The following is an 18,082-nucleotide window of genomic DNA, read 5'->3' as shown; positions in this document are numbered from 1 at the left end:
TCCCAAGCACCCAAGATCCTAAATGTCATTTTCTGGTACGATCAGATTCTCTTTGCATTGTCATAGCTGGTCCAGGTGAGAGCTTTAGTGCTGACTTCAGTGGAAACAAGGATGGGTTGTCAATGAACACATTAAAAAATCTTTTCATTAATACATCATTACAATGATGTTAGCTCCCTCCTGGTTCCTGACAGTTTCTTTTGAAATGCTTTGTCCATCTCTCCATGAAGATGACAGTTGTTTGTTAAAATGTCTGGAAAACCTTCCAAGTGTCTTTAGTTCTGCTCCATGAAACAAGTCCTGCATTTGTTGTGTCGTAGGGCAGGGATGGGAGATGACTGGTTGCAGCAAGGGTGGGATATGTTTCCTAGCAAGCCTTTTGAGTGTACAGAGCTCTTCCTAGATGGTTAGTTATCGTCTTCTCCTATTCTGTGGCCAGATGCAACAGCCAAATTCATAGGGGAGCTGATTGTCTACATCTAGGGCATGGAAATAAGGAGAGAGCGTAGTGTTGCCAATTAATGAGGTATAGCTCTCTCTGTGCATGAGTATGAGGAGAAGAAGCCACGGTTGTGTGTCAGTCTGTGCAGGAGCCTTTACTTCGTTGTTTATAGTAGCCTATTATTGCAGCTTTCCTTCCCAAGTGTCTCAGTATGTTGGGACAAGTACTACTAGATGTGTCTAAAAAATATTAAGCATTGCTAGATTGTGTTGTTTCTATCACAGACTAATCCATGGGTTGGGAAGGTGTGAAGGAGAAAAACATGTGCATTGGTAGTGTCATTGACCCGTGCTTTTATTTAAAGGATGTATGATCTGGATGGAGTCCATGCAATGCATGACGTACTTGTGCTCCCCCAAGCTCTGCAGCTTGGCATAACTAGAGGAGCTGAAGATGCGACTCCCTGACATTGCACCTCATGACATGACAAGGAACCTTATCCTGATGAACCAGTGGCACCTGGCAGAGACAGAGCTTTCAAACCAGCTGGAGAGGAAAAAGGAAGAGCTCAGGATCTTTTCCAAGAATTTGGAGGCATAAAAGACTTGCTGTATGCCTTGCTGTCGAAACACATTGGCTTAAGGAAGCTTAAGGAATCAGTTTAAGGAAGGGAAAAAGGTCATGCAGGTACTGCAGGTTCCTTTCTTTTTCTCTGCTTATGGTCCTCCTAGTATGTCCGGTCTTAAACTTTGCAGCTCCCTTTGTAACAGTGTATTTGCCAGAGCAGTCCCAAGGTATCCTTTTTCTCTATGTGATGAATTACAACACCCAGAGCACGCAAGCGTCATCAGGGACCCTTACGGCTATGGTGATGGGGAACAGATGGCTGCACCTGAAGAACAGGCCTGGCCTGGGAACTCCAGCTATGAGAGTTGCATCATAAATTCATGCCTGAGTACCACTCGTATGAAGCTTTTTAAAAGAGAACCTTGTTACGAAGAAGTAGAAGTAGTTCACAGCAGGAAAGGAAGGCATTTATTGCATGTGTATTGCTTGGTCTTCAATCTGGAATATACCAACTCAGCAAAGTCCCATCCAACACTTGCTAAGCAAGCGCCTTTTAGTCACTCCAGCCAGAGGTGTCTGACTGCTCCTCATTTAGCACACATAATTCGCTGCCCATTTCACATGTGTTTATTTGCAGTAGAATTCCGAGCTTCAAAGCGTGACTGCACAAAAGAGTGACCATGAATTTGGAGTTACTTCTGCAAATTTATGCCTTTAATTCTTCACTGAAAATAGGGGTTCAGAGAGATTCTCTGATTACGGCTAAACTGGGAGGCACAAGAGTGCTCCTAAATTCCTGGGTGCAGATCTATATCCTCACCCTTCCCAGCTCCTCAATGCACTCTCCCTTGTCTTCCCACCCCAGCTCACTGCTTTCCCTAGGCAGGAAAAATCACAGAGTGAGAAAGGAGCTGAGGTATCTTATTAGCAGGTCCCCAAGTTGTCAGTCCATGACTCCACAGCACACCTCCACAGCACAGCATCTAAGTTTTCTTTGGTCTCATTCTGCTGTTTAGCATGAGGTCTGCTCTGTGGCTCTGGGCACTTGCACTTCTTCAGAAAAATCCTGTCTGTAAACAGGTGCAAAAGAGAAACGACTCGAATTCTGTCCAACATAGCTGAGGATATTAGAATATTTGGGCTGGGATTTAAAGAGAAACTTTGGAATGAGATGTCCACACCACAAGTCAGTGTAATTCAGCTACCAAACAGGGAAAGATGGGAATCTTTCCTATGCTTACAGGGAGCTTTTCTTCACCTATTAAACCAATTAATAGAATTTTGGCAAGTTACAGAAATCTGTTGTCAAAGTCTATTACTCACTAAGTGAAATAAGAATAGAAGCCTTTATGAAGAAATGTACATCTAAGAGCTGATTTCTTCCTCAGGAGAATTTGATTCCTGCACAGTACTCTTCAGCGATGTTGTGACATTCACAAATATCTGCTCTGCCTGTAAGCCCATCCAAACAGTGAACATGCTGAATTCAGTGTATTCCAAGTTTGATTGATTAGGCAATGGCCACAGAATTTATAAACTAAAGTGTTTCTATTACTGTTTCCTTTGGTGGTTTGGGGTTTTATTTTGTGGTTTTTGTTTGTTTTGTTTTTATGATGAGCTTTCTTCTGTCTAACCAGACAGGACTTGTGGTGATCATAGGAAGTGAAACTGGCTGAAAATTTGGGGTGGACAGAGTTCCTTCAGAACTTCAAACATCAGTTCTTGTAAAGGGACACTCTTTCTCTCTTTTCAATGCTTTGAGATAAGAACTTAGAGATCTTTTCAATTATTTCCCTTTCATTTGTCCATGTAAAAAATCCCACCAAACTAAAAATTTCTCACTGAGAAATCTTTGAAATTATATAAAAAAATTTTGCTTATCCATGAGAAGGGTCACTATTTAACCTTTCAATTTTTGAACACCTATGCCTTCAATTGAAATTCATGCATTTAGCACCTCCTAAGATTGGGCCATTATCTGAGTCCATCTCACATCTATGGGAGCTTTTCCATTGACTTCAATGAGTCACAGGGATTGGGCATTTTATGACTGTAGAATTCTCTGCTGTCAGGATGAAACAATAGGAGATGAATACCTGGTGGTTGGAGGCATCACAGTCCCCATCACTAGCCATGCACTAAGAGTAGCCAATCTTGCATATGGTATGGGAGCTGCCTCCCAAGAGATCATGAACCCCATGGTTGAGGAGCCCATTCAGGTAGGGATGACTGAATTCTTGCTTTGAAATAGATGTTATATATTGGTAGATTTAAGCAAGACCTCAAGTTCCAGTGAAGGTCAACATACTTGCACTTCAGGTTAACATTCATGTTAAATGTTATACTGAATTCAGGCTTTGGGGCTTTAATTTTGCAGCAGGAAGAACTTTGCAGTCCAGAGTCCAGTAACGCACTAAAACGTGCATTTAACAGCAGCCAAGTAGTCAGTTCGCTGACCATTTAGAGAAACAAGTACTCAGAAACAAACTCTGTCTTTATTGCTGTTTGTGTTTAGGGATAACTAGAAAGGCATTTAGTAACTTGTGCACAGACACAAAATAATTGATGTAATGATTTATTTTGCACTTGTCCCTTGCTTGTAAGAGCTACTTATACAAGGGCATGTGTTAAATTGGTTTTTGCAAATATGGAATTTTACAACTCTTTATTGGCCGGCTACAAAAGCATAACATTGATAGTATATAACCAGAACACTGACTTTAGTGTGCTGGGTAATGAGAAGGAGAGAATAGTCCGGTGGAGAGGTGTCCAAAGTGATGTTTGCCATGGGTACAATGAGGCTGTAATCCCTTCTTCTCTTCTGCCAATTACTGTCAGAAGTGTGACAGTCACAAGATAGGAAAGTAGCTGAACTGCTACACATCATCATCCTCTTCTCATTACAAACAATGCACTCCCTGTCATCAGCCCAAGGCTATATCCTTGTTTCTGCAAGAAAGTGCACAGGTTCCTGCGGAGGGGTGAGCTGTTATTTAGTCCCTAGAATGGGAGGTGGGGAACAGCCTGTTCAAGGTTGTGCATGGCATGGTTGTTCAAGAAGGACTGCTAGATATTCTAGGTGGTGACAATGAGAAGCTGATATGATGTATCATATTTCCTTTTTGATTCATACTGACAGATCAGAGTTGGGATCCGCTCTGGACCAGTGCTGGCTGGGGCTGTTGATGAGAAAATGCCAAAGTACCACTTGTCTAGAGACACTGTCAACAAAGCTTCATGGACAGAGAGTCACAGTCTTCCCAGGAGCATCCACCTCAGCTCAGCAGCTTTTAGGTAGGGAAAAAGAAGTGCCAAATGGCACAAACCAACCTGAGCGTTTTCTTCCCCATCACTTCTGGCTAGAGCAGTCACACAACAAGGAATGTTTTGGTATTATCTAAAACAGGAGATTTCATTTGGGGAGTGTCCCTAGGATCAGTCAGTTCAACATGTGAGTCAGTTGAAAAAGATAGGTGCTTCACGGGGACAATCCAGCATGTCTAAGAGAGACACGAAGGGAAGCTGTAAGTGGAGGTGTGAACAGTGCCACCCACAGACACACATCATATGAACAGAATTGTTTACACATTACTTAATATTTCCATCCACCACCTAAAATCCAGGTGCTTAAATGGAGGAGCAAGATTCTCCTACCCCTCACCTTGTAAAAATCCTCGCAAATGCTTTACTTGCACAAGAGGCAATTGTTGGCAGACAGATCCAGACCTCTCGGCAGTAGCGTGCTTCCCTGCCTGGACAGGTTTCCATGGGCTCTCAGAGCAACAGGGTGTACTGAGTGAAGTAATAACTTGGAAAGGGTATAACATCCACTGCCTTCCGTGATTGGACTTTTCTGCTGGCAGGCTCTCCTTCTCTTGCTTTTCAGGCTTTTACCTGGAGAAGGTTGAGCTGCAGATGATCTAGAGAGTCCTTGACCATCTCAGTCTTGTCCTCCCTAGTGCTGCTTGGAAGGAGCTCTGCAAGATTGGTGCATTACAGCAGTGCTAAATGTGGGACAAATAAGCTGGAACCAGGCTTTCTGTGGCCATGCAATAAAGTGAGAGCACAGAACAGGGGAGAGAAGAAAGCAAAATATATAGAGGATGCAGAGAAGTTGCTTGGGCATATAAACATGAGTTTTTTGCAGGTACCTATAGATTTTGTGTAATAATTGAGGCAACCTGTGTGAAAACTTGGGCTTAGGATTTACGCTTACCCATACCTGCAGAAGAAAAAGGAACCTATTTCCTAGTAGTCCTGATTCTGGTTTCCTATTTTTACTCAGGTTCTCCAGCAGGGACGTGTTGGCTCTGATTTATGGTTCGCACATTTTTATTGGTCATGGTCTTTCAGAATAATTCACAGCTAAAGCAATTTTTGGGGCATCCAAAAGAGCAATACTTAAAAATAAAATTTCCATGACCTGCAGTGATTTAGTACCTGGCACAAATCCTAACCAACCCCAAACTCAGTAATAAATAACTTACAAGAACAGCTTTCTTACTGTGGCATTACTTCCTCCCCTAGTGAACAAATAAAGAGTCCTACGCTGCATTCCATACTCAGGCAAAATTTCTGTTGATGTTAGTGGGATTTTTGCCTCAGTAATCTAAAATCTGCTCTGCAGTTGTCGTAGTAGTGACACAGTGCATTGAAGCTAGTCTGCTCTGCTCCCTGTGTAAAACTGAGGTTCTCGGATAGCTATCTTACCCCCTAGTTACTTTGGGCATCACTTTGTATTGTGCAACCCAGAATGATTCTGGGTTTATCTGCAGGAAAAACAATGCCCAGTTTGTGAGATCAAGTCATTTACATGTTGTTACATAAAGCAGGAAGAATGCTCTTGTAATGCATTTTAAGAGTTGAGCACCATAGTCTTTTTGACTTGCATTGTGCATTACTGACACATGCTCCCAGGAGAACAGACAGAAATACTCATTAAATACAGAGTCACGAAATGCTGTTTGCTGTGCTCTACATGTAACACCTTCACATATTTCACACCATCAATAACTACTGTAAAGTGCAATAACAAACAGCAAAATAAGTGTGCAAATGAAGTCTTAAATGCCTAGAGCAGATCCCTTTCTGGGAAGTCTTGCAAAGCTCTGTTCTGCTCAAAAAAATTGCTAGCAACAAATAATTTTTATTAGCACTGCAGAGCTAATGGAGCTGTAGGAGAGAACTCTGGATTCCTTTCTGATTCATGCCTCACAGTGGAATTGTAAGTTCCAGTTGCAGGATTTTTTATTTCTGGTGATGATGCATGAGCCAGAAAAGAGCAGAGGCCGAGTGGTTGCAGAGCTGGCATTCACGAAAAAGATTTCATGGTAAAAACAGAGCAAATCAGACCAGAAGCCATAAATAAGGACCCTCACACTATTTTTTCAACAGGCTCATTTTTCCAGTTTTCTTGTTTTGTTTTTGTTGATGTGTGAAATTTGGATGCTTAAACGAAATATGCCATTACAGAAGGCTTCGCTGAGCCCCAGTCCTGCAATATGATGTGCCTGGGCAGAGTGCTACCCATGTACGGGGTGGGAGGCAGGAGAGCTCCATGTGCTTTAGCTGTCTGTCCATGTGCTGTACATTATGAACTAGTTTTTTTGAGGGTTTTTCTGTTTGAATTCATTTGTACAGCTGTTGAATATCCAGGGAACATCCTCCATCCAGCTTTTTGGTGTCTTTTCTCAGAGTAACTGAGCTTTGGATATCTCTTCTAGTGCAGGTAGATCCTTACCAGAAGTAGCAATCTGTGGCATTTTGACTGCTTGCAGGATTGGGGCTGACATTATTAGGTGCTTTTATGCCATGCTGTATAAAAGGACATAGTACGCAGGGAGCTGTTTATACCCAGAACCAATTACAGCACAAACTCACCTAGAACAATCAGCTCTTGCCTTGGGGACCATTGTTCTGGCCATGGAAATGTCCCCAGCTCTAATGAGGCTGCACTGTCATAGCAGGTTTTAATTTCCTTTTGATAATTCTTGATCCTTATGTTGCCTTAGGCTTCCTTCTCCCAACTTCCACATTTTCTCTTGTGCAGAGCTCTGCCAAATCAAAACTTCAAAACACATGAAAGAAGAGAAACTGAAGAGGAAGTGAAAGGTAAAAGGGCCACATGTTTTTTGAGAAAGAATCTGCATGAAACTGAGGATGAAATCAAAGCCTCACGGCAGCCAGGCTGAGCAGAAAGGCACGTACAGGGGCCCTGCTGGCCCAATATAAAGCAGATAAAATAATATTGCTCTAATTCTGGGAAAAGGTAGCAAGCTCAATTTATTTTGATGTGTCAAGTAACTCAGCCATTCTTCATTTAAAGCCCAAAGAAAATCCTTCAAGGAATTCAATTTATATCACAGTGCTCAGTTATACCTTCTTTTCCCCTTCCCTGTTGGCTGTCGGTGAGCACACTGGATGATATGAAAATGAGATAGGAGGATGTCTTTTGAAAGTAGGTGGAGAGGAAAATTTAAGCAGTAGGCATAGAATTAGATCTATGCCTTTCCATGCTTGGGAAACCATACATGTAAAACAGGGAAACACTGTCCTGGGCCAAAACAGATAGTGACCAAGCACTTGTAACTGGAGGACACAATGCAAAACCTACGTGAATAGGCTATCAAATGACATAAGAGCCCAAGTTTTCTTTGTCTCAGTTACTTTAGTATTTTTGGAGAGTGGAAGGTGGAGACGACACCCAGCAGCAGGACTAGGGGAACATGTCCTGAAATGGTCTGGGCAGACCAGGAGATGGACACACAGAAGGATGGGGGAGAAGGGGAAGAGCATTGCAATGGGTCAGAAGCACAGATAGAAACTTTCTTTGGGTGTAGGAGAGGGAAGTCTAAGGAATCATTTAGGTTTAGAAACTTGACTTGAATGGCTGTTTCTGAGCCCCGTTTCCAAATAAAATTGCTCCAGGGTATGGAATATGGGCTGTCCCCCACCTTTACATGCGGCAGCCTGTGCTCGCACAGAAAGATGTGTCTTCTTGGGCTGTGTACCACCCTACCTCCTGCCAGCGGGAGCCAGACAAAATCTGTGACTAACACACCTCTGTCCCCGAGCGGAGGGGATTTCACTGCAACACGTGAAGCTGCTTGTCTTTGAAATGCCCATGGATGGGGTGTTTGCTCCTACCCTGCAGTAAACAAAGAAAACAATTGTCAGCAACATAGCGTGAAGTGGCCCATGAACCTCTGTCCAGATGCAGACGTTCTGCCTGTTCGTTGTCTCATATATCCCTCCACGCAGGGATGGGACCTCACCATAGAGAAAGAGTGAAATACTGACAGAGCAGGAGCATCCGTGGCAGAAAGCGAGTCAGCAGGATCCCACTTCCCATCTAGTGAGATGAAAAGGCTATTGTTTCTGGCAAAGGCAATGTTTTGAACCTCAGGAGTGTGAAAACAGTAACAGATTTATGAATTCCTCCTCGATGCATGTAGCTGCCAGCCTTTAGCCAGCACACACGAGGAGTGCAGATCCTACATGCGCTGGGGATGGTGCTGGGATCGAGGAGGACAGCTAAGCTCATTTCCCACTTTTGTGCCCAAATTGCATATGAGAATAACAACATGAAAGTGGAAGAACATGGACAGGTCAAAGATCTGTCTAGCTCAGCATCCTAGCAGGGTCCAGTAGAAAATCCTTAGGGAAGATCCTTAAGAATGGGAACTGCAGAGACTGAGGCTCCGCTTGGCATCCTCTCCTGGCTTCCAGCAACCAGCAATTTAAAGGCTCTCTAGGCCTGGGGTTGTGTCCAGACCACCAAGTTTAACAGCCACCATGGATTTACCCTCTCTAAATTTGTCTAATCCCCTTTTGGACCCATTACTCCTTAGCTCTGTGATAGCTGCACACACAAACACAGCTTGGCAAATACACACACCCCTGTGTGGATGTGAGGATCCAAGCAAGCCTGTGCTCGTTAAAGGAAAATAAAATGTAAGAAAGCCTGTTCCTTCAGAGCCTTCCTTCCCTCCCACTCCTCTTTTGAGTCCTTGTTTTTCCAGTCTCCTCAGGGCACTAGGTGTTGTCACCTCTGCTTTATTCCTCTAACTCCTTCTGGAAGCAGATGCTGTAGGAAGCCTGGGCAGCAAGGTGGTCCCTGTTTCGGAGTACACTGACGACGAGCAGCTGCTCACTACAAGCGGCACTGCCGGCACTGAGTACGCCCAAGGCTCATTTTATTAAAATGGTCCTGATTCTTTATTTCACACACAGGGAGGTGGGCTGAGGATCATCCAGATGAGCCTAGTAAAGCCAGGTCATACCTCATCTGGTTGCTACAGTAAATAGCGCCCTGAGGGCCAGATTTATTTTTTTTCCCCACAGCATTTATGTGCTCTGCTCTTCCTGATTGCCCTGGGAGTGAGGGAACAAAGTCCCTTTGAAATCTGGCCCTTCGTCTTTGCTACTGGACTCCCCACATCCCTAACACTTTACTTCTGCTTGCTGCTGGCAGAAGCGGTGGCTTTGTTTGCTGACCTGGGTTTGCTCCTGGTCCCTGGCCGTTCCCGGGGCAAAGGCTCCTGATCACCAATGCTGGTGGAAAGCTGTGCTCCAGCCTGGTGGACCTCCACAGCAGCAACGGGACTTGGCAGCGGGGATTTATGTTAGTGCTAAAGCCAACCGTAGCTAAAGGGCATCACTACTAGGTTCTCACCACAGCAAGCCACGCTAAAAGCCAGATTTTGAATTTTGCACTATGTGGGACCCTTTAACACAAGTTGAAGCAGTTTTATAACCTGTTTTGGCCTTATTTGTGCTGAACGCTGCTGCAGTTAAATACAGTACTAATCTGGTCTGGTCGCAGCAGAGTTCACACATTTATGGGTCGATGATGACTTACTCGAGTGTCAGTTAATTTGTGTAGAACAGGCCATCACCTGCTGGTGCCAAATCACCTGCCTCTCCAGTAGCCATTTGCCCTGCAGCAGCCTCACTTCAAAATCACAAGTCACCTTCATCGCTGAGTTTTCAAGAGTGTTTTTGGAGACTTTGGAGTCTCCTACGGACATCGTAAAATTGCTATTGGCTTCATGAGGAAATGCAGGTAGATGAGTCAGTACAGGTCCAAGGGAAAAAAAAAAAGACGTAAGAATGCAGACCCCTTGTGCTTCTACAATGTCTTCCCCTCAGCCCATCATCCTCGCCTCTGGTCTGCTGGGTAACAGTCGCAAAGCAGAAGGGGATCGTTCCCAGGTCTTCGCACTTCACCCCTTTGGTCTGATATGTTCCTTCAAGCCACCTCCCTGCGCCTGTCTTCCCCTGTCTCCCATAAGCAAGTTTCCAGCCCACTTTTGCTCTGAGGTTTTTGGTTTTGCTGCTTTTGCTATGTGACCTGTAGAACTTGCGATATGGCAGATGACAAAAGAAATCAGAAGCGAACTAGCAGCTCTGTCGGACAGAGCTGGATGCAACGCACCAGCCCTGCCCAGGAGAGCAAGCGAGTCCCACAGGACAGCACAGGCATCCGAGGGGCTTGTCAGCTTCACCGGAGTTTTCTCCCGGGGTGGCTAACAAGCTAGATCTGTTCACACTGAGGACTGCCTGGAGATTTTCCTGGCACTTTTTTTAACACCTCTTTTTGTTCTCACTTGTTATCTGCCAGCAGCTGAAGCCAGTTGGCTTAATGGAGAGTGTACAAAAGGGAACAATGAGGAGTGGCTTTCCAATCAGACAAGGACGCAGAGCTTTAGCAATGGCAACGGACATCCTAGGCTTAGTGTTTTGTCATAATATATGGAAAATAAGGAACAATAAATTGCAGAAAGCCTGATATTGAGCACTTTAATGAAAAAAGATGATGAGTTTTCAGTCCAGACTTTAAGAATGCCAATACCGTGTAATATAAAAGGTAAACAGAAGTGTTCAGTGCTTTTGCTATCGAGTCCCAAAATGAAAAATGATGAAGTTTTATTACTTATTTTTTTTTAAATCAAATACAGGCTAGAGTCTCTCTCTTTGGCTGCTAGTATAAAGATAATGATGAGCTATAATGTCATGACACAGTGACTGCCCTTTAAAAGAGAAAAGAGCCCCCAAACTTTGCTTTGCTAATATGACATTCGCTGAGAGATTATTTTAATAAAAACCATACAGGATGAGGGCAGGTATCTACAAGCTGGATCTGGAGTCATAATTCAAGCCCTTTGCGCTATACAGAAGATTCAGAGGTAACGTTGACTAAGGTCTTTGGCTCCCTATGCTTGATTTCATTCACAAGTGAAGCGCGGCACAAAGTTAAGCACGGGGAGCCAGAGATCCGGTAGTAGGTGGCCCATGTAATACTTTGGCTAAGAAACCGAGATTGTGTCGTCCTCTAAGGTCTGGAACAGCAAGTACCTAAGAGTTATTACTTACAGCTACAGCACATATTTTCAACCTGGGGTCTCTGTGACCTATGGAGACCAGGAATGCCTCTTGTTATCGGACTTAAATTCACTAAATAGCAATGTGTCCTTCCCTTAAAAAAACTTCAGGGAACTGCAAACAGGGAACAAAAAAGTTGGAAGCCCTGAATTTACAGAATTGAGTAGAACTGTGATTTCTGGCCCTGACACCTGCTTGATTCTCACGGTGATGGGCTCTGTCACTCCTTGATGTCTGCACAGACCTGCCTGAATATTTTGCCTGTGATTTCTTCCTTTTCTGCTGCAGGCATTCTCAAGGTCAGACCCCATAAACAGCTCACAGTAGCTTGGTTACTCCTTGACACGATCTAGCTCCTTCATTGTAGGAGCACCAGATGCCTTGCTGAGCTGCATAAGAACCATTTGATTTTGCTCAAGAGGAAGCAGACACAGAAAGACCAAATGACTTGGCAAAGGTCAGGATGTGAACAGGAGAAATCTGGGGCTCTCATCCTCCACAATCCCTTCCTTTCTCTTAGGTCATCCATAGAAAAGGTTCCACAAGCATTCCCAGGCCCATCCCTGGGAGACAGAAGAGGACAGAAGTGCTCATGGCTCCTGCAGAGCTGGCAAGCATTAACTCACGCTGTCCGATCTCCATGAGTGCGCTTCTACCCTCCCTGACTGGAAACCGAGTGAGGGCAGGGCTGAGCTGTGGTTATTATTGTGGCCTGTTTTAGCTGGCTGTGTTAACCAGAGTAACACAAATTCCAGAATTGTGTGCCAAGCCAGGTGCCCCAGCCCACAACACGTAGATGTACCCTCATGGGTGTCATGGCCCGCAGTAGGCTGGGCATTCAGCAGCCTGGCCCAGGTGAAGGATACGGAGGGGACAGAGGGAAAGTCCCGATGCCATCTCATTTCTTTGTGCTTCTGGGAGATGCAGAGATGAGCTAAGAGAGGAATAGGGCAATTGTGGGTGGGTTATGAGCTCTGGAGAAACAAGAGACCTGCCAATAGCATTATAGTGGATCACAGCAATTCCCATGTTACGGACCAGCTCAGTGGGACAGGGGAGGAAGGAGTCTGGAAGGAGGCTTTCTGAGATGCCCCAGTGCAGACAGTTTGCTCATTTGTTTGACTTCTTCATGGCTCCTCAGTGATAACATACCTCACAGGCTCGCTCTGGAAAGGACCAGCAAATGGGACCCGGTGTGGTTGGATGGCCACAAGCTGTATGGTGAATAAGCAGCCAGTGACAGCAAAGAAGAAATGGACTCTGAGCTTTAGGAAGGAGATGTTCAGCTCTAGCAGCCCAGAACTTCAAGCTCTTTCTTAGGTTTTATGCCTGGTTGTGCCATTTCACATAGGTGTTAAATGAAGCAGAGGCATTTGTGTCTTCTGGCATCTGGTGTTAAGACTACAGTACCTTTAAAGGATATGCCAAGGAAGTTCTTCAAGCTCTTCCATGATCTATAAAAAAAGAGCTTGGCCTCCTATCCTTGGAGGAATGTTGTCTGTGTCCAAATGACACCAGGGGAGAAGATGAGGATTTCATAGTTGCATATCATTCACTTCTTCCTAAAGGGAAGAACTTTCAAGCCCAGGGTTGAAGGGGGATATCGGTTTTGAACCTTAGGGGTGTTTTACTTCCTCGGATACCCCATTTCTACTTCCTGCTCACTGTCCTACCAGAAGGTGCCACTATGAACAGAGAATTAGTGATTAAATGCTTGGATTATTTCTGCTAATTACAAAAGTGGGCAGCTAAGCTGCATTTCTTTGCAATGTTAAATCACCTGTGAGCATGAAACCTGTCCTGTAGGACATCCATGTACGGTCTCCGGTGATTAAAGACAGCACATCAGATGGTCAGGGGACGGGGCAATGGCCGCGGCCTTAGACTGCAGGAGGACTCGTTCGGGAGCAGGGGACCCACTAACAGGAACCCCTCAGGGTTTTTTTGTGGCCATCGGGTGATGATTAAGCTGCTGACAACAGGCCAGCTAGCTGTCCTTGGAAAGAGAGGTCAGACAGTACTAGAGGGTACAACTGCAGATGTGTGACTGCAGAACGACAAGGCTCTGAGGGGGAAGCCAGATGTGGGATTTCCCTGCTCAGTAAATGAGATACGGTACGTGTGCACCCAGCAAATGTACTCTTGAGCCTTCGGAGATGGTCTTAATCAAAGCAGGCCCTATATGGAGGCAAGGGACTACAAACCTTCTGAGCAGAAAGGAGTTGCTTGAGTGCCTCGAGATGTTCTCTCCTCAGGAGAGAAGGACGACCTCCTTCCAGCTATCTCCCTCCTCCATCTTACGGACCACGTCTGATCTTAAAAGGCCTGGTAATGAGCGTGCTTTGATTGAGGCCACTGAGAATTATTGATTGTCCAATTGGGGATGAGCCTATGTATTGAACTGAATCAGAAAGAAAAGAATTCCCAATATTCAGCAGAATGAAACAATTAATTCTGGCTGACAAGCATTTGAAGTGACCTCAGACAAATGCTTTCCTTCCATTGCCTTGGGGCTTTAAAAAAGGCAGAGAGGCAAAGACAGACAGTTGGAGGGGGAGGCTAGTTGTCCTAGCCAAAGCCATTGAAAGAAATGCTGCCTTTCTCCTCACTTCATGGCTGGAGATCTTAGAGCAATAGCGAGTGGGTGCTCTTGCCCGGGATGGGTACAGATGGGCTTCCAACCTTTGGTCTGCTGAGTTCAGACTAAAGGACTCGCACTGACATCTTATGAGAAGGTGAGAGGATGGACACATGCTCTGGATGTTGATGTTTTTCCACTTTCTAAAAACATAACTGTGTGGGCAAGAGGAAGGGAATGTGTGATGGGGAGGAGGACTTGAGGCTGAGCTGGAGGAAGCGAGATCCAGCTGCGGGCAGCGAACACCCATCTCCTTGTGCCTGACATTGAGGATGACTGAAAACCACGAAGGAGTCAGGACAGCTTCAACCAGGGTGCTGGGGAGAACATCCTGATGGTGGGGGGGGATTCAGCCGGGGACCCCCCGCGCAGAGCCATGCATCGGGCAGCAGGGGTGTTTGAACTCAGGTCAGGAGTGTTTGAACCTATTGCCTGTGTACGAGGTAGTTAGGGCAGGCTCCAGAAACAACCCCTCTTTGCAAGAGGGGCACAAGACCCCCTGAGAAACCAACCCCTCCAGATGGAAATGGTTTGTATCAGAAATGTCGGCACGGAGCATAAATAATGCCGGTGGCCACCCACTGTTGGCTTTTGGCAAATTGAAGGTGTGCCCAACCGCTCGTCTCTGAACACATTTCTTTTATCAGCATTGCCACAGGTACAAAATGAAGGACTAGCTTAACACGGGCATTTACTGAGCCTTTGAATACACAGTATGATGGCACATCCGTTACCTAGACTCACTGGCTGCTAACTGTGTCATTTACTTGGGTTGCTTGCCCTGCCAAGTCAGCATAAGTCATCAGGAGAAATGCAAACACATTTCCAATTTTTTACATGAATTAGAGTCATGGCATAGGCTTTCTTATATTTTGCTTCTATGGAAAATACTTTTTTTTTTTTTTTTTTTCATTTTGTACCCAGCAGTTTTCCTCCTACACATCATGCAGACAAATAAACAGCCCCACAATCTAGCCAGGGAGGTTAGCAGGCTTGATACTGTGCTGTGTCTAACTGAGCCAGTCTTTCACATATGTTATATATTCACCTTTTCTCTGGCATCTGCATTGCACTTGGGAAAACACTCGCACGCAAAGGGATGGGCTCTGGGGAATGGAGAAACATTATCTAGCACGGGAATACTCAATTAATTTTCAGCAAGCAGCTTTTATAATACATAACATACACTTAACATAATACACTTTGGTCTTCTGCCAGAGATTCTGAATGATTAGGCTGTATCAATTTACTCTTGAAACACTGATTAAAATCTCAAAACTTTCATAGCAAATGATGCATGAACCAGAATCTGAAATGTGATGATTGAAATATTGCAATGTCACAGATTCATCACACAGCCTTTCCAAATCCACTCTCGGTTTCAGCTGGCCCCTTAAATGTTCTGCTCACACGTCCTAGTGATCAGCTTTTTTCTCCCGCTCCATCCCTCCCTCCCCAACCCTCTGCCTCTTGGAAAGATAATAGCCAGGCCTTAATTGAAGCAAACAGGTCATTAAAATAGTAATTTTGTAGACATTTGCAATGACAGACATTCATTCACTGCCAAAGACAAGTACAGAATCAAGGACTGGATATTCCATGCACATTAAATCTACCATAGACCCAATCAAAGTTAAACATCCTCCTCCCTTCTTACTGTGAGAAATTTCCATTGGGCACGGAATTTAAACAAAGAAAAACGAAAAACAGCTATTCAGCTCTTGCCCTATGAGTCGTGCTCTAGCCTCGAAGCAGGTCCTGACAAACAGTGTCACACCTATGAGAAGGAGGACTCTCATCTCCTGTCTCTCGGTGCACAGTCACATCTCATCATTTCTTGCAGATAAGAGAGGTCGCATCACCCCAATTACTTTTACAACCTCTCTGTAGGATGACTCTCATCACAGTGTCACTAAAATGCACTTAGTTCTCACTGGAATCCAGAAACTCCAAGCCAAATTGCCTGCTGCGTGAAGCACATTGTCCAAAGAAGATGCCTGACCTAGGAACCATTGTGCAAGAGTTCTTTTGAAATGATCCTTTAGCAGCAAACCATTGCTCTAAATCTAGGTCTCAAAAGTCCGTAAAGATAAGTACACTTGGCCTTCTTCAAACTGTCAGTTACAGGTCCCTCACTTCACTGTCAAACTGCAGCGTCTCCAGGGAGAAGATGTGCGATTCAGATAGTCTGCTGGTGAGGACGTCCTGACCTGCTCTGGCGAAGGAGAGCAGCCATCGCCCTGACGGTGGGCATCTGAGCCTGGACTCATCCCATTTAACTTCAGGCCAAATTAAGAGTCTTACTAGACTAAGATTTTTCCCCCCAGTCTGTAGAGAGAGGCACCACCAGACCCTTTGTCAGCATGCAAACGAAGGCACGTTTCTGTCTCCGGTGACTCGGGAGGAAACTGCTCCTAACCAAGTGTTCAGTTCAGTGCCTAAAATGAGGTGAGGTGACCGGGACCAGGCAGCAGCCCCGTGTAGCTGCCTCCACGTGAACTGCCTGCGCGCTCCATTGCCAAGTCCATTGGCAGGTGAGGACCGACATGTCTGGCCGCGACTGGCATCACGTTAGCATCGAAGGATTCTACGAACGAGGGCCCGGGGAGGTCACCTCCGCTCCAAATGTTTTAGGGGCCACACGAAGGAGGGAGAAGTCGGAGGAAGAAGCACATCGTCATTTCAAGGTGCAGCACAGACGCCTGTCTAGGAGCAGCAGCAGTGCCCCAAGGGCTCCCCTCCTCCCAGCTGGCAGTGCTCTCCGCACGCTTGAACCCAGGTCCGTGAGCTCTCCTGGTCCATCCCACGCCACCGCTTGGGGACAACGCCTGTGTTCTTTTCAGAGCTTTTACTCTGCTGCAGCTCAAGCTGTATGTATGCAAGAAGGAAAAAAAACCCAACCAACTGAATGAGATCATTTTTCTCTTCTCATCTCAGACATTCAGCCTGCTAGCCACGGTTACTGGAATAAAGCAGGGAAGCTCTTTTTCCATAGCAAGCCATCTGGTTGACATAGACTCACACTGATGCTAATCTGTTGGTTTCTTTCTTTTTATTATTATTTTTTTTTCCTGAGGAACACTTCATCTGCAGCTGTAAATTCAGACCTGCTCCCTCTGTGTGCAGAGCATTCATTTTGCACACATATTTATTACCGCATTATGCCCCATTGTAGGTGTCAGGAAATCATTGTTATCCTTGGTGTGTCTACGTTGTTCTAATGTCAGGGATGTACTTTCAAATGGAAATTAAGCAATTATGTTTCACATGGGGAAACCTGACAGACGCATAGATTTTTACACCACTGGCAATGTCGCTGTCACAAAAGCAGACATTGTTCTCGGCGGACTGTCAAAGAAATATAATGTATTTCAAGAGCAAAGCGGGAGGGGGAGGGGAGCAAGGAGGGGGAACGCGGGGTAATTAACTGTGTGATTCGAGTTCATAGATCATGGAGCTGTTTAACTTCAAAATGCAATAACGACATGACAATGAGGCTACTTAACTCATCCTTGAAAAGGAGGTTTCCAGCAGCCTTTTAAAACACAAATTAAGGCTTTCGACCCTATCTGCACCTCCAGCCTGGTTAAACCAGGATGCTACTGCGTGTTTGCTATTTGCACTGTTTATTTAGGCATTGGTTTAAGTAGCCGCCAGGACAAGTGCTGTAGGAGCGAAGGGCCATGCTGGTTCCCAGTTTATTGAACATCAGCCCTCTAGCCGAGCTGGGCGGGCGATGTCCTTGGAGCAGGGAGCTGGGGGATCCTTCGCCCGGCGAGAACCGTGTGCCACAGGTTGGTGCCGTGCGTGAAACGGGGACGGGGACCTTCTCATCCCCCATGGCTCCGTCGTTGTAATGCAGCACACAGCACCGGTCTAGAGCTTCCCTCCTCCTCGCCTCCCCCCAGTTATTTTTGGTTTGTTACGGGCTTTATTCAGCAGTCTTTTGTGTAACTCTCCCCTGCCCTTGGTCATTAGCTTCATACTACTCCCCCGGGTGTAATAGACCAACAGCAGTCCAAAGCCGGCAGCCAGCGAGCGCAGGCAAAGGG

General features: G+C 45.4%; 1 long non-coding RNA gene across 1 annotated transcript in view; it reads left to right on the top strand.

The window, feature by feature from the left end:
• Positions 1-15,986, top strand: part of LOC104317544 (uncharacterized) — a 29,361-nt gene extending 13,375 nt beyond the window's left edge. The window contains exons 9-10 of the long non-coding RNA XR_011327946.1: positions 807-5,156; positions 7,059-15,986. This is a non-coding gene — a long non-coding RNA (uncharacterized lncRNA). The remainder of the gene's footprint in view (positions 1-806; positions 5,157-7,058) is intronic.
• Positions 15,987-18,082: the final 2,096 nt, after the last annotated feature.

This window comes from Haliaeetus albicilla, chromosome 15, assembly GCF_947461875.1.
Source record: "Haliaeetus albicilla chromosome 15, bHalAlb1.1, whole genome shotgun sequence".
NCBI lineage: Eukaryota > Metazoa > Chordata > Aves > Accipitriformes > Accipitridae > Haliaeetus > Haliaeetus albicilla.
The sequence above is the reverse complement of the archived record's forward strand: the minus strand, read 5'-3'. Positions and strand labels throughout refer to the sequence as shown.